The 23,223-nt window shown below is 39.4% G+C and overlaps 1 pseudogene; it reads right to left on the bottom strand.

Annotated features, from left to right (window-relative positions):
- The window catches only part of LOC117417218 (dihydropyrimidine dehydrogenase [NADP(+)]-like), a 174,871-nt pseudogene that overhangs the window by 70,170 nt on the left and 81,478 nt on the right, over window positions 1-23,223 (bottom strand).

The raw sequence follows: 23,223 nt of genomic DNA, 5'->3' as shown, positions 1-23,223 counted from the left end.
CTGGCGTTGGTGGTTTAGCTTTTTTGTTGTAGAAAAACTCCAAACATAGCTGTTTTTTTGCCATTTTAACAGGGCTCAAATTCACTCAGTTTTTAGCACACATTTTCGCTGACTGAAAAAGTGAACGTCTCACACGAGAACAAATATAACAGTGAAGGGTCTTGACACGCTTTGGTTATGTTATTAAGTTTTGAAAGTTTGAAATAAACTGCGCACTTACGTATTTTTAAATAATAAACTCTGGCAACAGAGTAACAGTGGTGCAATTGGCAACCTGATTTCTTTAGTGCATCGACATTTTATTTTCGAAAAATAAAGAACAATCTTTTAAAAAAAAACAAAAAACAGAAGATCCAATAACCAAATACACTTGTGCAAAAAAAAAAAAAAGATTCAGTTTAGAACACTTCCGATTAAAAACAAAAAAGGAAATACAAAGCAAAGGACTTGAACTTTTAACATGCGCATCAGATTTCAATTTCACATTATGATAATAAATAAAAATAACTATATATAATTTCATTTGTACGTATGGTTGTTCATTTTTGTTAACTAACAGTTGGTGTTCAAAGCAAAGCAAACCATTTTATTTAATTTCACAAATCCTGACTAATTTAATTACCGTTTGATTGACGCAGGACTGCCGGTGGTACCTAATCTTCTGGAGGTTCGGGGGAGGAGGGACTTGTGCACACAGTTGCATACATTGTATAACTACAGCGCCTTTAAAAAAAAAAAAGTTAAAAACAAAAAAAAAATGTACGAACAGCTGATCCAACAAAAAACTTTGGTTGATTGACAGCAAATCCAGCCACTCGTTTTTATGGTATCACACTGCACTGACATTCGCTAGCCTATCGGGCTTTGTTGAGCTGACGGACACGCTGTAGCCTAAACAAATAATCAGAATGAAAACGAATAGATAACCGAACTCAGGAATTGAAACAGTTTTGACGTTTCTCTCTTAGCAGCGTCCAGAACTGTTTTCATTCTAATTTATTTCTTTAGTTATTCAATTAATAATAGGTTGTACATTTACTACTTCATCTCCAAGACCTGGATGGACTTGGTTACCATCCCTTGATGAAGCTGGCTGCTCAATCCGTGAAAAATGATAATTCTATTAGTAGGCTGGCCGCTGGAGAGGTCAGCTGGCAGTAAGATATGTCGAGAGGCGAGTGCATTCTACGTAAATACATAGGTTACTATTACATAGTAGATGTTCTCTACCCCATCTATGTGTGTAGTAGTAGCTAGGATACACAGCCTATACAGTAATCATAGCCTGTATGTTACATGCATCTGTGTGTGGGGTTGAGCGAGTGTAGCTTGCTTATGTACTCTCATTGGTTGATAGCAACGCAGTAAATAAAAAGTTTGCTCCGTGAGCGAAAAGAAAAATCAGCGCCGCCCGTGCCACGTCCGCCCCGTGTCCTGTGTTAACACACAGGTAGACTATAATGGGAAGCGAAAAATATAACAATATTGCAATTTCTTTATTTCTTACACAGGTTTCAGTGTGAACGATCCTAACGCAGTGGCTAAGCCACTGCCTGGCAGAAATCTGGGGGGGCATGTGACCAGGCGTGCCCCCCACCACGCGTCGCCACTGCATGTCAGTGTTGAACAACATATTTTATAGCAGGTTACATTTTACTTCATTACTGCAGTAAATGTGGATTTTTCAGATAAAACGGGTACATGGACACTAGTCACCAGATGTTCATGAATTTGCTATGGAAGTGTAAGGGGTCATACCCTCACTAGTGGGAACCAACATAAAAAGTACTGGGAAATATTATCTTGAGAGAAACACAGCCAAACACTTACAATATCCAATGGCAAGAATATGCCTTTTGATGTATGAAATGCACCTACTCCCTACTGGTGTGAAGACATACCACACGACAGAGGTAGAATTTGACCATGCTGTGACACTGAAGCTGGCACAATTCCTTTAGGTAATGCACTGCACAAATGATGGGTCACAAAGTTAGAAAGCAAGGGCATCCTGGAATAGGAAGGTACTTCTGAAATGCTTCAGGGGATCAATTTCCTGCTGTTTGTTGTGCCATCTGCTGCTTGGCTGTATTTGATCTGACACCATCATAAACACTTTCAAATGCAACTTTAATGTTAGTCTGGGTGCATATAAACCCAATATATATCCTGAAAATGTTTGGATTTGTATGCATCCTCTTTAAAACATAAAATAAAACATAAAATAAAAAGGAAAATACTTTTTCAACCACAACAGAAGTATGTTTTATTGTAATAAGTATGTTTTCTGAAAATACAACATAAAGCACAACAAAAAAGGTTTCATATATATATATATATATATATATATATATATATATATATATATATATATATTAAATATGGACTGGAGAGGAGGGCTGTAGTGGAAAATGATTGACCTGAGGAAAGACTATTGTTACCGACAGGGGGATATAATGCCCAAAGCCGCATGAGGTAATAGTCTTCCCGAGGGGCATTTAATTTTCCACTATTAGCTGAGTCTGCAGTACATATTTAATATATAGTCAGTCAAAATAATGAGAGGCAAGGTTGGATAGTAAATATTACTTTTTATATTGTAAAGCCATACATATTTGCAAGCCTTTTATTATGTGTTTTTCGCTTATGAAAAAAAAAAAAACTATTTTTGGCAGGAATATCTTGGTGCTGTACATATAATGAAGTAATATACTACTACCAGTGCAACAGGTCGTCAACCTTTCAGGAGAAAAATATGTTTTATGGGTGCGAATCGCCAAATAATATAGTGATGTGAACCAATCAAATGACCGACTGAGACTAGTGCCCGGTGGGATAAGGATGTGAGGGCAATAGTTAAATTCATTTTTTTTGCTCCTATGTTGAGTTTTTAACCAATCACAGGCCAGAATTTCCACCTCAAACTCTTTGATATGAATGCTTAGTAAGTTGTACAGTAGGCATCACCCACTATATGTGTGTGTGTCTCTCTCACTCTCTCTCTCTCTCTCTCTCTCTCTCTCTCTCTCTCTCTCTCTCTCTCTCTATCTATATCTTGTTACCACATTATATTCAAAATGTAACTGCATGATCAATAATGAGAATATATCAATACTTTTAGAAATCTCTTCATGATATATCTATGCACCATTAGCAAAGGGATAATTAAACATGTGCATATTATAATTAAGAACTACCCCATATAAAACAATTAAGTTAATAGGCATTTCATAACATTTGGACATTTTCAAACAGGATAGACAGTGAACCTTAATTAGTACTAATTAGTCCTAATCTTGCATATGTTTGATAAGGCATACCATTACCACAATATAAGATTATTTATCCCTTAAATCTTCAAAATGCTGCAGTTCTGGCGATAAAGGATGGTTTTCACACTGTATGTACCTCCCTGCGATTTCACATTTGTTTCATTGTAGACTATGACAATTTCTCAGAAATGTGCTTCAATAAGGTATAGAAAGCATTTTTGAGGAAAGGTTGGCAAACCACTTTTACTAAAGGATTTTTGTATGCTGAAACCAAATATTTTGTTTGCCATGCTGTATAAAAAAAATAGCCGCCATGTGAAACGTCAAACTCTCATAACTTTTGAACGGGGGTGATAAAGCCATGACCTTTGTGTCCAATACCATGTTTTTGATGCCTATGTAGTCTTAGAATTTGGAACCCTTTCCCAGTATTCTAGAGGATCCATTCTCATGGGGGCAAGCCCCCAGGCAGGAAAGGGGAGGGGACTGGAGTGTCAGTGAGTTTGCAGAGAGAGTGACAGAAGCAAACTCAGAGCACCAGACCCCTTTAGCAGATAATCTACATTTTACCTTTTATTATTTCAGGTAGGTCTGTATTTAAAATGTTATACACTATTTTATTTTAGTTAATGAAAATCTTACTCTCTGTTAGTGTTTGCAGTAAAAAATGACAAATGATAGTGCAAACACATAAAGTGGAAAAGTTATTGTTTCTTTATATATGTGAGATATTGATAAAAATATAAGTTTTGTTCAGTTGTTTTTATGATTTTATACTGTATATATTAAGCATGTGGTTGACACGTTAGGGGCAGGCTGTAAGATATAAGTGCTGGGAAAGTGAGCATGTTCAGCCTGTACAGATATAGTGTAACAGTTGGGCAGTTACCATAGAGATGGGAATAACATCTGTACTAGAGGGGGAGTGTCTTGTTTGCAAAGAGACAAGGTGACAGCAGCAGACACACAGACCCCTGTTGCTTTACTTTTATTATTATTTCAGCTCAAGAATAAATCTGATGATTTGCCTGAGAGCTTGAGTGCCTCATTCACACCGCATTACATTACAACACAACGCATATTCCACCCCCTACCACTACCATTAATGCAATCATGGATCCAGTTATCAATCTGAAGCGCTCAGCACCGGTGTCCCTTGATCTGTGCATCATTTGCCAAGAACCCAAACAGTTGATGTTCCACTGTCCAGATCTTCAGGGTTACGTAGCCGTTTACAGCCAATGGATTGGAAACTTGATAGACAAACAATACTCGTACCTATGAAATGTAGCCATATTCCATTCTCTCAATAGGCAGTCGATGATCAGGAGTTCCACAAAGGATCCACAACAATCCCTGTCTTCAAGGCACAGGTAGAAGATGAGTTTCTCTCCATGATCCATGCATTGAAACTGTGATCAGATATACAGTCTCAGCCTTCATACAACGGAGCAGATGTTAGCGAAGAGGCAGCAACAGACTGTGTTCCGTCAAGTGTTTACATGTTTCTCCATCAATTGCTAGGGGACCAGTCACTTCTTGAAGCAGACCAAGAAGGCCAGAATTATGATCAACAAGAATCCCACAAAAGATCCAGGGTGCTTAGTATTGCACAAGATCTTGTCTATAGTGTGAGCAGGGGGAAGAAAATGACTCTATCCATTGGCCTCGGATCAACTCTGCACCAGGCTACTAAATACAAAAAATGTGTGGATTTATTCCATAGTGCTGGTCACATTGTTAGCTACAGAGATATTTTCCAGATTGATACAGCATTGGCCAAGACCACATTAGAAAACATGGACCGTGAAAATGGAACTGTAATCCCACCTAACTTGGTGCAGGGACGATTTGTTCACTTCTCAGCAGACAACATAGACATCAATGATTTAACTCTAGGCAAAAACACTTTCCATGGCACACAAATGGCTCGTAGCTTGGCAGAGAGGACCAGCCCCTGGTGAAACATGCAACTTTGAGTGTTCCGGAAACACTGGAAGCTATCACCCCTGTCAACATCGCCGAAGGCACCACTGAGCCGCAGCTCAGGGAAGTGAAAGCCAAATGGTTTGAGAAACCCAAGGATTGCCCCATGTCTGCATTACAAGCTACAGCTACAGATATGGCTTTCATGTTTATACGCCAATATGATCAGCCAAAACCCAGCTGGACATCTTTCAACCAAAAACACAGTCAGATGGATCCAGAAAAAACTACAGTTGGATACATGCCAATTATTCAAGCCCCTGCACATGACAGAAACGTTGAATACAATTGTTCAAAGAGTTCTACATGTAGCAGCCTCTCTTCAGCAAAAGCATGCAGTGCTTACAGTTGATCAAGCTCTCTTTCCTGCACTGATGCAGCTGAAATGGACCATACCACAGTACAAGGATGTTCTGATTCCCCGATTAGGAGGCCTCCATACATCAATTAACTTTCTGAAGATCTTGGGACAACACACTCAAGACTCTGGATTGGAAGACATCTGGGTAGAGAGTGAAATTTTGGGACCAATTTCAACAGAAAACTCAATGGATGGAAAATTGTTTGCAAAGATCACATTTGCAACAGAAGCTCATACTGCAAGCTCTGTGGCAACTACTGCTTCCACAACTCCTGTCATATCTAGAGGAGCAGGACCATGGGCTGAAAGAAGATTTAGTGAATGCAGTACGATTGGATAATCCACAAGATTATGATGCGTTAGTGACAACACTGGCATCTACCTAATTTTGTAATCACATGGCTGAGTTTATACTCAGCAAAGAGGAAGATGTGAACTTACAATACTGGTGGCAGTATATGAACATGGTCTGCATACTACTTCTGTTCATCAGGGCCCAGCGTGATGGTCTCTGGGAGCTTCACCTCTTTGCTTTTTTGCAAATGCTTCCATTCTTTCATCACTATGATCACACTAACTGTGCCAGGTGGGGTTGTGTGTACATGGCTGAGATGAACCAGCTACCTCATGCAGTCAAAGATGAGTTCTACAAAGGTAACTGTTGTGAAAGAATCAGACCAAAGGTTCAACCAAGTGGACCCTGACCACAGCCAGGAGTGGCTAAATGCAACAGGAAAAAAAGGTGGTGGTATCATAGGAATTACTAAAACTACGTTAGTATTGAACAGATGGGCTCTGTCATACAACCTCTGGGCCTGCATTGCAACCAAAATGCACTGTTCATGGTTGGGCACGATGACCAAATGATTCACAATGAAACCACTCCAGCTAGAATGAAACAGAACAATAACAGGAAGACGAAAATAACATTTTGACAGTTCTATGGAGATTCAACGTGTTTGCTCCAGACATGTCCATTGATGTTCTCCAGAATATTGCTACTAAGGATTTGGCAACTAGTGATATACAGGAATCTTTTCTGAATGCTCAGGAGCTAGGCCAAATATGACTTAACACTTTTATGAAGGAAAGACTCATCATCTCTGATGATGGTCATACACAAGTGAAGTTCAGAGATCCCCTACAAAAGACAAAGGCACTGACCTTCTCATCCCTCTATGAAGTAAAAACAGAAGCCAAGGGAAAATAATCCACCATTAAGGCAGACAGGAATACACTTCAGCACCTCATCACTGCCTACCAGGGTGGTAGGACGGTGAATCTAAAATATAACAACATGAGCTGATGACTGTGCCAGTTGCCATTGCATACACAAATGGCAGTCTAAGGAGTGGCAATAAAGCCATTCTAGCTGATGTGATGACCAGTGATGTGACCTGTCCCTCAGAGGTTACCCTTGATGGAATGTCCTGCCTGGTGATAGATGGCCAAGCCCTAGTAGTGTCACTTGGAAAACCTACAAGAGTCACAAACTTTGGATAACTGGCAGATGCATTTGTTGAACAGGTCTTTCTTGCGGGAAAACCCTTTGACAGGATTGATGTTACTTTTGATCGGTATAAAGAAACTTATCACGGCTGGTACCAGGAAGAAACATTCAAAACATTCTCGTCCGATCAGAAGACTAAATGGAAGATGGCTCTGTGCCAGTCCCCAGTAACTGGACTGACTTTCTAGCTGTGCCTACAAACAAGGCAGACCTAGCATGCTTCCTCTCGAATCACCTCATCACAAAAGCTCCTGCAGACAAAGGTTGCTGGTGGATTCCAGAGAGAAGACGAAATACAAACATCCAACACTGATTTGGACATACACCAGCTACAGGTCAATCATGAGGAGGCAGATGCAAGGCTTGTCCTGCATTGTATGCACACCAGTGCAGAGAGTGTTGTGGTATCAGCACGTGACACCGATGTGTTGATGCTACTGGTAGCACATTTCCACAAAATGAAATGCAAAAACATGTGGATGAAGGCAGGCACAGCCAAACATCGAAAGTATATTCCAGTGCATGAAATAAGGCAGAAGCTTTCCATGCAATAACAGGATGTGATTCTGTATCCTACTTTTCTGGACACAGCAAGAAGACTGCATGGAAAGTGTTCAATACCTTAAAGACCTCAGGAAAGAAAAACTAACAAATAAGATAATGAGGGATGCAGAGAAGTTTGTGTGCAAGTTGTACAGCGTACCAGAAGCAAACACTTGTGATGAAGCTCATGTTAAACTGTTTTACAAATGCAAATCACCAGAAGCACTGCCCCCAACAGCAGATGCCTTACGATTTCATGTACAACGAGCACACTACCAAAGCGTGGTATGGGAGCAGGCCACCAGTCCACTGCCTGTCCTACCATCACCTGCAACCATGGGCTGGAAAATGGAAGATGGACAGCTGTTACCAAAGCTTTTGTCACTTACTACAATTCCTGAGTCGTGCAAGGATATTATCTCATGGGATGGGATGCACATCGCATAATTGTACCTGCAGGAAAGGGAAACTTACATGCACTGGAGCTTGCAAGTGTGCAGACAGTGGCTGCATTTATAGAAACAAATTTGACTGAAAAAGATAATCTATACAGTATATATTTGTTTTTGTTTTTTGGCGATTTCGGGCCTAAAACAGCGTGGCAAACAAAATATTCGGTTTCAGCATACAAAAATCCTTTAGAAAAAGTGGTTCGCCAACTTAAAAAATGCCTCCTACATTCACATTTCCTGATTATTGTACTAGTCTATTGTTACATCTGCTATATTCTAAGTAGGTGCAAAAATTCATTATGATCTATCATGTGTCTCTTTTTACAATCCACCTCTAAAAAAATATTTAATTGTCCTACAACTAATTTTAGATGTATTACTTGTACAATAATCTAAAAGAAACATATTACATTATTTGACAAACATTGAGGAAGTATAGTCGACAAATAATGATTAGGTTATAAATAAACTACCACTGAGTTTTTTTGTTTTTTTTATAATCATTACATATGAAATATATGAATATATAATATAAGGGTGCTATATAACACAAGCTTGTATAGCACCACAGGAGGGCAGAGTTGCTTCTACCCATTGTTCTCAAGGTATATGAATCAGATTGCATTCAGTACTATTGCATATGTTTTATGATGATTTATGAGAAAACTACCATATTAAATCAGTATTGTGATGTACAGTTAGGATGATATGCTTTTTTCACATAAAAGGAAAGCCTGATATTTTTTAAACATGCATGCAAGCTATCTACCATTATATTTATTCAGCTGGAACAGTGAGTAGACTTGTAGGCAATATTGGTACATAATCAAAAAGATCTTCACTGTGGTATCTTACATTGCAGTGGAACCAACTGATTACACTTTAAAATATGTTTCCATTATTTTCAGTTAACTATTGAGTGTGTGTGTATAAAGTGTGTGTAAACAGCATTATTATTTTGGGACTGTGCCCTGTGTTTTTATATATATATATATATATATATATATATATATATAAATATATATATATATATATATATATATATATATATATATATATATGAATCAGTTGGAAATCCTGGCATGTGATTGGTTAACGTCACTGTCAGCCCCGCCACTTTTCAAAGGAATGTCTTGCTCCCCTGCACTCTTCAGAAGAGAAAACACCGATTCTGTAAGTTAACAGAAAATGAATTACATAACATACTACAAAGGAAAGATGCTCCAAACACTAAAATGGTGATTAAAATGTCACTGTCACTGTTTTCTGACTTTATGAAATTCAAACAAATTCAACTCAACGAAAATAAATATGATGGGTGGGATAAAAACTGGATTATGCAGCAGTCAGCAAACCAGGCGAAGACGGAGAAACACTTATATACGGTATGAACTTCAAAAACATTTTCTGTTATTTATTTCTGTTGTTTATTTATTTACTTATGCTGTGTCAGCTACATTTAAACAAAATATAAAAGTCAATATTTATTTATGTATGCTGAATCAGCTATTTTTAAACAAATTATATAAAGTCGTATTTATTTACATGCTTGAGAGAAAGAATCAATGTTGTAAATCTCCCTCCCGATCGGAAAGGACGCTGTGTATGGTTGGTAGTATGCTTCCCCATAGAGTGGCCGATTTGATGGTGGGCGGAAACAGGAAGTCGGCCATCTTGGTGGGGGCACGTAGTTGTCAGTACACAAAACGACTCCAATGCGATCGGCTGTGGGCCAAGCAGCGATTGGTTATACCGGGCGCCGAGCTGATTGCAGGGAGGAGTTGGGTAGTACAAAGGGGATGCAGCTACGCAAGTACGGCCCCCTTGCTCTGAGAAAGTAACCTACGGCTGGAACGTTGTTTGTTTTATTTTGTTACATGTCGTTTTGTTTTGTGTATTGCAGAGGAGGAGTAGAGACCAAGGAGCTGCCGCTACTAAGCCAGCACACACCCCTGAGCACTTCCTTCACTGCGCAAGCAAAATACCAGCACCATGATTCCCAGGGTTTAAAGAGCACTGTTTCGTGCACTGTGGACATGGATTGGGGATTTGTTGTATATTTCTGTTTGGGTCTGCAAGCCTGCTGTGTACCCCCCGATACCATTGCTGGTAGAGGGCCTTTTTGTTATTTATTAATAAACATGGACGTTTTTGGGAGAACTACTGTGTGGACAGTCCTTTTGTACAGCACACTACTCGCATCACGATCACAATGCTCTGTCAGCTATATTTAAACAAAATATATAAAGCCGTATTTACAATCGAACCTTGCCTCACTTATTTTCTTGACTGATTCATATATTAAATATGTACTGTTGGGGCTCCCGAGTGGCGCATCCAGTAAAAGCACTCGCTAGAATATAGGATGCGCTCTATAGCCTGGATGTCGCCGGTTCGAGCATGGACGGGAGCTCAAGGGGGCGGCGCTCAATTGGCCGAGCGTTGTCCGGGGGGAGGGAGGGTTAGGTCGGCCAGGGTGTCCTCGGCTCATCACGCACCAGCGACTCCTGTAGTCTAGCCGGGCGCCTGCGGGCTTGCCTGTAAGCTGCCCAGAGCTGCGTTGTCCTCCGACGCTGTAGCTCTGAGGCAGCTGCACGGTGAGTCTGCAGAGTGTAAAGAAGCGGGCGGCTGACGGCACACGCTTCGGAGGACAGCGTGTGTTCATCTTCGCCCCTCCCGAGTCAGCGCAGAGGTGGTAGCGGTGAGCTGAGCCTAAAAAAAATTGGGCATTTCAAATTGGGGAGAAAATAATAATAAAAAAAAAACTAATTGGCAATGACTAAATTTAAAATAAATAAATAAATAAATATGTACTGCATAGTGGAAAATTAAATGCCACGCGGGAAGACTATTGTTACCTCCAGGGTGCAATGCACTCAGCCTGTGGCTTTGGACATTATAGGCCTCTGTTGGTAACAATAGTCTTCCCTCGGGTCAATCATTTTCTACTATAGCCCTCCTCTCTTAGAAACTATATCTGTGGTCTGTCATTACTTTTGTGCATTTTCATTTACAAGTGCACTGTGACATTATAGCCTTTTATCAAGCACTTTCATCCAGTTGAGCAGGGGGGAGGAGCAAGGGTTTGAGCAGGCCAAAATGAAATAAACAAATATCCATCAAACTCTTTGAACCGTCACTTAAGTTTACAGCCTTGACATAACATGGTATAGACTCCAAAAGGTGCTTATAGTTAGTTGTCTTGAGGGATGTAAATCCAACCAGTAATTCATATTTCAAAGCCACTGTTTGCGGCTACAGCTGTGCAACCATGTTTCCTTTGTTTTGCCAATGATGCACTTAGATACCCAATTTCTCTGAGTAGCTTGGTGTAACAGGGTCAAGAATGCCCAGTTCAAAAGTATTTTACACTTCTATGTTATTATTTTTATGAAATTATTTTATTGATTTGATAAGTGCACTCTTTATGTTGTCTGACTCTTTTTGATAATTGATTTGTATCACGTTATGTTGGCTTCTCCACCCGCTTCCCTATGTTTGCCCTGTTGAGCACCTATTAATTGAATTATTGATTAATTGAATATAAATAGCACATGTTTTTACATCCTTGGGTTTGTATGTCTGTGCAGGAGTGGGAACGTAGTGTTTGGAGCGTGGAATGATGAGTGAGAGAGACGGAAACGGACCAGTAAATGGAGCAATGGCTCGAGTGTTTTTAGCCTGTTTGGTAGTCCATTGGAGTTTAAGAAGTGTACAGAATAGGCTATATTGCGATGCTGGTTTCTCTCTCGCTCTCTCTGTGTGTTCCCTCCCCTGCACGGACATTGTATGTGTGTGGTGTGGGTATCTGTACTTTTGTACCGTGGTATTTTTATTTTATTTTATTAAGACAGTTTCACCGTGTCTTTGAATGTGTATCTCCACTTTATTGCTGGGTAGCAGCGTTGTTGCATTTGCACTTTAATACATGACCTCATTAATGTGAACCTTGTTTAACTGCTTGAAATCTTGCTACCTGTTACTAGGTGAATGGAATTGTTGTCTTATTATACCAGTACCGTTTGAAACCATGCGTTGCTAGTTTTCAATAAACAAACGTCTGCTAAATTGTATCGGTGTGATTTTCTTGGCGACCTTGTTCCTACGTTGTTATCTGAATAAAAAATAATGTAAAGGATCTTCTATAATTTGTTCGGTGCCTTCGGTGAGTTACATTACCACGATGGCTATCCTTGCCTCTGTGGCACCTGCTCGGTGTGCACCCACTATCATACCTCTTGTGAGGCTTTTCTGAAATTCTGGTAGACTGTTTGCAATTGTGCTGCTTTCACAAATATCAGTGGCCAGGTAGTGTATTTGCATAGCATTCCCTTAATTTTCAGCAGAGGAAGCTTAAATACATTACTGTATATCCATCTGTCCCTGACTGACTGTGACACATAAGAAAGAGAAGCGCAACCAAAACAAATAGGCTTTACTAAGGGGCTGGAACTGGATGACACTTGCCATGAGAGATACTACAGCTTTCCCTGCCTTACCACTTCAGAAGATATTGATGTCAAGCCAAGTGAAAAATGTGTGGGGTGTTTATTAAAATGAAAAATAGAGCTTGAAAATGAATTAGAGAATTTTTTTTTGGTTCTGCAAAAAAAAAAAAAAAACAGCCTGTAACTTTAAAGTATATACTTTAAAGTTAGTAATGCAATCTAACTGTGGCCTTGCTATTAACACACAACATAATTGTTTACAGAATTATCAACAGAATGCTTTTATGCAGAGATTATTTTCTTTCCAATGTACTATACATCATTCAGAAAGGAGACATGGAACATGCTATTGAATAGTGAATAGAAACATAGCCCTTTTTAATAAACTCAAGGTACCCTCACGTAAGACTGGGAAGGAGAATTGAAGAAGGCTTCCCAAAGGCTCTGGGGCAAATCTGTGAGTCTGTATTTAATGAAGTTGTGACCTGGGAACATTTAGCTCTTGGCATTATTTATTATCTGGGCATTTCTGCAAAAGAGTTTTAATATTAAACAACTGGAAACCATTAAATTGCCTGAAGGGACAGGAATGGCACATTTAAAAAAATAAAATAAAAAAAAAAAGCTTATTGTACTTCGTGTAACGAAAAATTTTATTCTGTGAGATTTGTCTTGCAAGACATGCATATTTAAATGAAGCATGCTTTCTTATATAGCGTTTGTGCTACAAAAGTAACCATTTGAAATCCTTTTCAACAAATTTCCTATAAAAGGACTTCCAGCTGTTAGGAAATAACACTGTCCTTCTGCCCAATAACATGCTGTAACCTGTCAAAAACAATTCTGCTCTACCTATTCCCACTCACATGTGGGGATATTCAGTTACTTGCTGACGTACAATAAATGCTTTAAGCCAACAGGCTTTTTATCAAGTCTGCACAGACTTTAACCTTTTATACTTCACACAACATTCATGAAAAAGCAGGTAGAATAGCAAGCCAACACTCTGTAACAAACTACTTAGTAAACACTACTGTACTGTAAATGCAATATAGACCTATACAGTGTAGTGGTTCAGAATTCCCTGTTACAAGCTTCTTATTGTCAGAAAATACAAACAAAAAAAACCTTTACAATTACAGTTAGTCTGAAGCTTCTAGTCATTATTGCAGCGGTAGAACCAGACAGATTACATGTTTCAATAACTATGTAAAACATGATTAAGCCCTTCATAGATCTGCCTGTTCAATGGTACCATGTTGCCTCAACTCTTTCTGGTACCCTGAACAACTCTTTTACTAGATGCCATCATGCTGTACGGACTACATATCCACTTGTACATAGAGAAGCAGCTAATGTGTGGTACAGCATGGGGGATTGACACAAAAAGCAGTTCTCATCCTTTTGCATCATGATGAGTGGGTTGGAATAAAATCTGGGGGCATTTATTTTTTTAGCAGAGTATTCCATAGATGATGAGCATGTGTTTCTACAGGTAACACAGGAAGTCAACATTTGGATAGTTAAAACAAGAAAATGCAAGCACATAGTTCAGATATCTTTTTTTTTCAACTGCAAACATAGAACTTTAATTAATCTTACAAAGCCCAGCTGAGACATCCCCTTTGAAAGAAGGGAAACAATAATGGGACTAGTTCCTCCGATTATTAATTAGTATTTCATACTGTGTCTGTCCAACAAATAATTTTGTGTGCCCTCACAATGGAATCATTACCAAAAACAAATCAACTTTAATAGGCCAATGTCTTCACCAGTGTTTTACCATTAAGAAGTTTGTCAACTTGCCATTCGTTTTTAATAGTTTCACTTCACGCCATTCATTACTAATGCATTCAGCCACTGAGAACTGACCACTAACAGACCAGTACGAAAGAAAAATGTTCTGTCGAGGAAAATCCTTATGGATGACAACCTGCAAATTATGCCTATTTTGACATACATTGTACCTCTGTACCGTATACTGACAGGCGTGCAGGCTGACATTTTTTCAATGAAAACAATGATTCATCCATACAGTACATGATACAGTGGTGGGGCAAACTTGTCTCTATGTCACTGCGCCACCACTGTCAACATTACTATTTTTTGCATAAAAATATGCCCCTGCAACAAAATGCTAAGAGTTATTCTGGAAATTACAGTGTGTCTTCAGTATATTTAGACAGTGTGTGGTTGCATTTAGAATCTATTCAGAGGTAACTATTTTGGACAGGGCATTAAACATTTTGTATTTGAAATGCAATTATGAACAAAGTAATCAAAATACATCACGATATGTGTTGGGTGTGATTGCATTAATGTACACTGCGTTGTAGCCTAAAATTAAAAACATTCTAGATTTACTGCATTAATAGAGCAGTGTTACATCTTTCACCAACAAGAAATCCAATATTCAAAAAACAGTAACCATGGAAACCACCAAAGACTGTGCTACAGTACAAAAACCCCATCCAAAAAATACAGAACAGGCCAAATTAAAAATCATATAAGGTACAGCAGGGTGGTTTTGGTTATTTGCATCAATAATTTAGCAAAATGTTTATTTATTATAGTATTGTATTGGCACATAATCTAATTTATGTTTAAATGGAGAAAGAAATAGGAGTAACACTTTAATCAATTAATCAATCAAGCCAGGTTAAAAATGAATACTGAAGACTGAGAATAAATAAAAATGAACTGTAATATCAGTATATTAGATATGTTTACTGGTCTTCTGTTTTGAGTGCAGTTATCTTTCTTCAATCAATAAAGCGGTCTGCAGTTTTGAAGGGAGTTATCTTTCCTAGACCATATCTACCATGCTGAAAGAGTTATACAAGTCATTGGGTATACAATACAAGTGGCATGTAGGGGCATACTAGGAGGTAGTGATTATACCCTTCTATAGTTGCTTATACCCTTCTAAAATGGAACAGTAGTTAAGGAATCCAATTCAAAGTCAACATTCAATGCTGCTAGGACTAGACATTGTCAAACAGGATTCCAAATGAAAGGAATGAGGTCAGATTCCAATACATGGGGTCTTGATTTTAGTTCAGGTATGTTAAAAAGAGAGCCTCAGCATAACAACAAAACACTAAAAACACTAATTTACAAGATTTTGTCTTCTCCCATAATAGCAAAGTAAAGCTCAAGATAGGTTGAGCTGTATACAACAGTCTGTGTCTACAGATTAAACCTCATTGATTTTCGTTTACATTTCTGACAAAGATAACATCAACCCTCTTAATCCTCACGCTATAGCTGTCACCTATAAAGCGAAGCAACCTTGAATTCCACAATCACATCTAACCAACAAATCTACACACTGGAATTTAGCCTTGATAAACCATTTGACAACTCTATTGTACAGAGAAAGCGTTCTGAAATACACTGTGAACTGTCCTCGAATTTCAATGGACCAGCTGATTTCAGCCAAGGTCTTAAGGAATTGTACACCTTCTAGACAAAACTGTTAATAGATTTTTTTTCCTCCAGTTATTCAGCTGTGATAAGACAACCTTCACAAGCTATCACAACTTAGTATGCTCTTCTAGAAGATCCAGAATGCTCTCCTTTGAAAAACCCCAGGCTGTATGGTACAATATCGTTTGAAGTAGTGATGAGAATCCAATATTTATTTATTTTTTTAAGAACAGAAATAGGACCATGTAACCAGTGAAGATAATTATAAACTCCACCGTGCAACACATTTAGTTTGGGTAATTGGGTGTTTAAGATAATCAAGGTTGATTTTAATTTGGGTAATTGAAGTACGTTATATATACACACACACACAGGTATACAGTCACAGACAAAAGTATTTGGGCAGTTTAAAAAAAAAAAGAGAAAAACCACAAAGAAAGTGATTTCTATCATTTCTAATTGTTCTACTGAAAAGATATAAATTAAAGCAGAAATTAAGCTTTGTAATAAACAACACATTATTACATAACATGCATAACATGAAAAATAGCATGCAAAAACTAATTTCATACTTTGACAAAACTATTTGGGCACCTTACATTAGTATTTTGTGTGCCCACCCTTTGCTTCCGTACAGCTTGCAGGGTTTTTTTTTTAATATTTTGAAACCAGTTCCTGACATCTTTCCAGAGATATTTTGCCCATTCTTCAACACATATAGCTTTGAGTTCTGCAATCGACTTGCAACAGCAGTGTTCAATTCAATCCACAACATCTCAATGGGATTCAAGTCTGGGGACTGAGATGGCCAATCCATAACTGTAATCTTCCTTTTTTTCAGAAATTCCTTTGTAGACTTCACAGGATGCTTAGGGTCATTATCCTGCTGGAATGCAAACTCCCGTCCAATAAGCCTTCTAGCACTGGGTAACAAATGAGAGTGCAAAATTTCATCTGACCATAACATTTCGTCTGACCATAAAATTTGATTCAAGAAATCATCAGGCTTCTCAAGTATTCAAATCCAATTGCTTTCTTTTTGTGTATTGTTTTAAACAAAGGTTTGCATCTTGGTCTTCGCCCGGACATTCATCTTGTTAAGGTATCACTGAATTGTTCACTCGTGAATACCTTGACCATCTTCTCTCAATTCTTGTGTCAAATCTTTTGCAGTAATCTGAGGATTTTGCCGGGCTGCTCGAATGATTCTTCTTCCAGATTTTGCAGAAATCTTTCTTGGTCTTCCACACCTGGAGCTAGTTGCAGTAGTTCCTGTTCTTCTGTGTTTGTCAATAATAGCCCACACGGTGCTTTTTGGTAAACCAAGTCTTTCTGCTTTTTTTCTGGTAGTTTCTCCTTTTTCGTTTAGTTGTATCGCTGCCATTTTGGGATTGTTGCTGCACTCATTAGTTTTAAACCATTTTTGTTCTTTTTTTTAAAAATCACAAATTTCCAATTTATTTTTCAGCACTTGATGATTATGTGTTTATTTATTCTATAATCGCCATCAGGTGTTGGTTTTCAATCATGATAATTGTCAAAAATGAACAACGAATGGGTTTCATACAAAATATGTTAATTGTCCAAATACTTTTGTTTTTGCACGTTATTTTTCATTTTATGCATGTTATGTAATAATTTGTTGTTTTATTATTAAGCTGAATTTCTACTTTAATTTATATCTTTCAATAGAACAATTCTAAATGATAGAAAATCACTTTCTTTGGGGTTTTTCAATTTTTTTAAAACTGTCCAAATACTTTTCACTGATACTGGCAGAGTGTCTCTGCAACAATAAACTTAATGTGCATCAGTTTCACCGCCACTATCTGTTGTCTTGTTTAAAATTTAAAAGCTCAAGCTAATGCCCTGTCCAAAACAGAGTTAATACATTACTGTCAAGTAAAGGATATTAACCTCATGTGATAAATGAAGACTGATATTGTATGTCAGTATGGTCATTAGTTCTTTGCTCTGCCTTTCTAATCTACAACATAATAAAGAAAAAACGATAGGTTACTGATGTAACCCCAGTTCACTGAAAGAGAAGACAACCAACAACCATACTTTTGGGATATGCCTGCCACAAGTCAGGTATTTAGTGAGCATTTTATGTCAGAGCTACCAATAGGCCCCTCCGGGGAGTGACGTCCTTGGTCCCGCCTACTGAGGGAATAAGTAGTCACTCCGTGGCGATCATGTTCTCTTTTGCATCAAAACCACGAATGTGAGTGTGGTTGTTTGTCGTCTTCTCTTTTAGGAAACCAGGGTTACATCCGTAACCTATCATTCCCTTTGAATTCGAAGACGACCAACAACCATACTTTTGGGAAAGTATATCAAAGCCGTCACGAGGGAGTGTGAGCGGACAGCAGATGAGGGACGTCCCGCTACCACCAAACTAATCTTTGTTGTGTGAGTGTGCAACCTTAAGGACCCTTGTGCCTAATGAAGGCATAGGGGGATCTACCACATTAAGTCAGTAGAACCTGGTGAATGTATGCGGAGTAGCACAGCTAACCGCAGTACAAATATGGGTCAATGAAGCTCCTCTGAAGAGGGCCCATGACGCAGCCACTTCCCTGGTAGAGTGCGTGACCACCCTCCCAGTTGGGGGTAGACCGGCATTGGTACATACAGTCAAAACTGTGTCCACAATCCAGTAGGACAGTCACTGCTTCAAGAGGGCTTGACCCAGGGTCCTTTCACCATGACAGACGAAGAGCTGGTCAGATTGACGCAGCGCTCTTGTTCTATCCATATAACATCTCAATGCTCGAACCAGGCACAAGGAATTCAATCTCCGATCCTCCTCCGAAGAAAAAGGGGATGGTTGGAAAGCCTCTACTTCCACTGATTGATTCGAGTGGAAAGCCGTAACCACCTTAAGGAGGAATGCGGGGTTCATGCATAACGACACCCTGTTTCCACCATCCCAAACACACATACAGGAGCTGTGCACTGGCAGAGCCTGTAGCTCACTAACCCACTTTGCGGAGGTGATGGCTAGTAAAAAGTCTATCTTCATAGAGAGATATTTCAACTCTATGGAAAATATAGGCTCAAACTGGGCCTTAGTGAGAGCCTTCAATACCACATCTATTGTAGACTCCACTCGGGGAGGACATAATTTCTTTGAGTGCCCTTCAGAAAATGGCTCAATAGTATATGAGAGCCCGGGGATACTGAGTCAATGGGGACATGGCATGCGGATATGGCTGCTAGGTACACTTTCAGGATGGAGGGGGATCTACCCTCCTCTAGCAAGTCTTACAGAAAAAAATGATTGCTATAGGGCAATAAACTGGGTCATGACCTCTGGCCATACACCAATTTTGGAAATACCTCCACTTATAGGTGTACAACGACCTTGTGGAAAGGGCCCTAGCATTCTGCACTGTACTGACAACTGCGTCAGAGAGCCCTAAGGCAGACAGATGGTCCCGTTCAGGGGCCAGACCCACTGTTGGAGTCTGCCCAGTTCTGGGTGCAAGAGAGTGCTTCACACCTGACTGAGGAGATCCATACATAGCGGGATCTCCCAGGGCTAGCCTTGTAACAGCTGGCAAAGGTTTGAAAAACAGGTTTGATGCTGAGTGGACCGCTGCAGCGGTAGAGGAAGAACCACAGAGGGCAGTGAGTTGTCTCTGCCGTGGCAAAGGGATCGACTCTGCCCTTCCCGAAACGTTGCCAAATTCGCTCTACCATCTGAGGATGGAGTCACCATTCTGACGGGTTAGGACCCTCTCTCTCTCTCTCTCTCTCTCTCGAGGAAGTCCGTCACCCAATTCACCACTCCCGGGAGATGATCAGCCCAGAGAGACAACAGGTTCTCTTTTGTCCAGGTCAGTAGCCTAAAGGCTATGCGGTGTATCCCCGTGGACCGAAGTCCCCCGTGGTGATTTACATACGCTACCACTGATATGTTGTCCGTGCGGACAAGGACATGTCTCCTCTGGAGCACTGGAAGGAAATGCTGGAGAGCGAGGTGAAGCGTTCACAGCTCCAGCGCATTTATGTGCAGGGATGTCCAGCGACTCGACCAAGGACCCACAGACACCTCTGTCTGCCCAGACCGAACCCCAACCTTCTAGAAGCTGAAGGTTTTTTTTTTTTCTTTTGGGGACCGCGCACACCGAGTGGGCAGGCCAAGTCAGCCCAGCGGCGTCGACTCAACACCGGGTCCAGGTGGAGGAATACATGTCTCTCTTTTCTCTGATTTATTTTAGCTGCAAAAAGCATAGGAAATACACACAGACAGCAGATCCTGTATGGTTAGAAAAGCAGACTACAGTCGCCAAGCGATGTAGGCTGTTGAAAGAAAGATATATATATATTTTTAAACGGAGCACAGTTGCGCAGTATTTATAGCTCAGTCATCAGAAGCTGATTTTCTGATTCCTGGGATGTGGCAAGCCGACTTCCAGCAATAAATTGCAGGGGAACTATCAGAAAACTCTTAGTGAGAGCTCTTTCTCTTTTAGTTTATACCTACCTGTGGCAATGTGCCCCGCCCCTGTGTGCATATTATGTGTTGTATGTTGTGTGCGTGTGTTAATGTTGGTGTATAGTCATTGATACACGGGATATAAACGGGTCTGTGTTTCACGTGTATTTAAAAAGTGTAGATTTGTATTTAGGCACGAGGAGGGCACAAATCACTTCACGTGCTGGTTAAATGTAATATGTAAGCACAGGGTTGCACAGAATTAATTCACGTGCTGGGATTCAAGTGAATAATTAATTAGTAATTGAATCCCAGCACAACAGTATATATAGACACATTTTCTTTCACTCGTGGTTAGGTGTTCGAGAGTGGAGAACGGGTGAGAGAGAAGGAGAACGTAACGTGAAGTAAAATAATAATCTATAAGTGTTTATACTCACCGTGTTTGTTTGTCTCTCCGTGCACCATTTGTTAAGTGTTTAGTAGTTTTGTTTGTCTATTTATTTTAGCGCAAGTGCCGTGTCCTGTGTTTTGTCTGTTCAAACCTTTTATTTTCTCTTCTGTTTATTAAATGCTGAGCAAAAGCATTCGCTCAGCTTCACCAAACCCCAAATCTCTGTCTGTTTATTTCCTGCTTCTGGTCTGACGCAACCCACTCCGGTCGTCTTTGTGACACTAACTTACCTACTTGATTGTGAGAAGCAAAAGAGAATGTGATCTACGCTGAGTGACTACTTATTCCTTTGGTAGGCGGGACCAAGGACTTCACTCCTCGGAGGGGCCTATCGGCAGCTTTGACATAAAATGCTCAGTAAATACCTGACCTGTGGCAGGCATATCCCAAAAGTATGGTTGTTGGTCGTCTTCGAATTGAAAGGGAACTACTTTCCCAACAGCTGACAATCTGTGGGCTGCAGCAAACCGTTAGAGATTGCATGTGAAAACTACTTGCATTTTATTTTATTTAATTATATCAATTATTGCTGCTGATAATATCCTCCCACAAGCCCAGACTGGCAGAATCCTTTTGAAAAACAGTTTCAATAATATAAAAAAAAATCAATAATTTAAACCACAAGTTGAAAATGTTAACTGCTTCTCAGTACTCATTTTTCAGAATAAAAATGTAAATGTCACTGAAGGGAAAAGCTTCTGCCTGAAGACATGGTTGATGTCAAGCATGGGTTGGCTGGTGAACCAGCCCTAATCCTCCAGTTACTCAGCTGTGACAAGAGACCTTCAAAAGCTCTCAACAACCTACAGTAGTATGCTCTTCAAGAAGACACAGAACACCCCCTTTGAAACAAGTTGGTACAGTATGTAGTGCTGGGAATAACATAAACACAACCGAGAAACAAAAACTATGAGGAAAGGAATTTATCCCATTGCACTTTTCTTAATACCAGTTTCAGGATAAGGGCAGGGATGTTAGCCTTGATAGGGAAAGTGCTCTCTGATGGCACAGGGTTTATTAGATTTTTGGTTTCAGTATTACAATATACAGTACAGTATATCTAGGTAGAAGGTTGGTGTTGCATTAACCTTTATAAATAGTTGGTACAAAATTGAAAAACTGAAAATGGATTAGATGTGTATTTTCCGTATACTGTAGCTTTGCCATGAGCATTACAGAATATTATTAATATTGCTATCAATTATTAATATATTATTACAGAAACTGAAACATGATTGCAAGGAAGGTGACCGAATCCTTAGAGAACTGTATACTGTAATAATAAACAGAGATTGCTGCCAAAGATCTGCAATTTTGCTGCATTCATAGACCTGCAGTTGCCTCTTTCCGAATAATCCACCCTGCCTTCCACAGCGAACAATAATATAGTATTGCCAAATCATTTACAAGACAGCAACCATTCAGCCAAATGAACAGAGGAGATTTAATCGAGCTACTGTATGAAAAACCACAGATTCCACACCACAATGCATCTGCCCTCTCAGCCATGCAAGGCAGTAACTGCTGGTTTGATTTCCCAATGAATGGGCATATTTAAAATAGTGTAAACATTTAACTGGAGGTAATGAGGCTGGACTATTTCACTTTTTATCTGGCACTACTAATTTGCTTGTTAAATGAAAGTTGTTGGATGTTTACGGCCGCATTGTCTCCTCAAAAAAAAAAAAAAAAACACAACACAACAAAGTAAATATCTGTTAATAATGACTTTATCAAACTGAATAATGGTTAAAGCATATTCACAGTGCATCTATTTTTTTAATACAGTAAATAGCGTGAGTGTGGGAATGTAAGGTTGGCAGGGATAGGGTTAAATCTGTCCCTGCCAGCAATCACAGGTATGTCCATTCTCCAGTTAGGTAAATGATGTTAATTGGGGAGTGGCCACACGTATAAATGCAAGGAGAAATCCTTTGTTTGAGCGTTGGTGTTTAGGTGAGTGTTTGAGTAGCTAACTGTGGTGTGTTTGAGGTAGTGAAGACGAATGCCCAGCCTATGTCTTACTGTTTTGTTTGAACCTTTTATTTTGGCCTGTGCCTTGTTTATTTGTTCCAGTATTTTGTTTGTTGGTTTAATAAACGTGTGCAACAGCACTTTAACTGCAGCCTCTTGTCTCTTTTCTGCCGATACCATCTTGGGCCAAAGCGCTATCCTGCCACAAAAGTCAATTGCATTTTTTAATTACCAATACAGTATATAAACAACGAGAATGTAATTTTGACAGGGCTATACATTGATAAATATAATCACAGGTGAAAGATGCAACTACAGTGTAAAATCTTCTATTACATTTACAATAG

The sequence above is a fragment of the Acipenser ruthenus genome, chromosome 12 (assembly GCF_902713425.1).
Source record: "Acipenser ruthenus chromosome 12, fAciRut3.2 maternal haplotype, whole genome shotgun sequence".
NCBI lineage: Eukaryota > Metazoa > Chordata > Actinopteri > Acipenseriformes > Acipenseridae > Acipenser > Acipenser ruthenus.
This window is presented reverse-complemented; position numbering and strand designations above follow the sequence as displayed.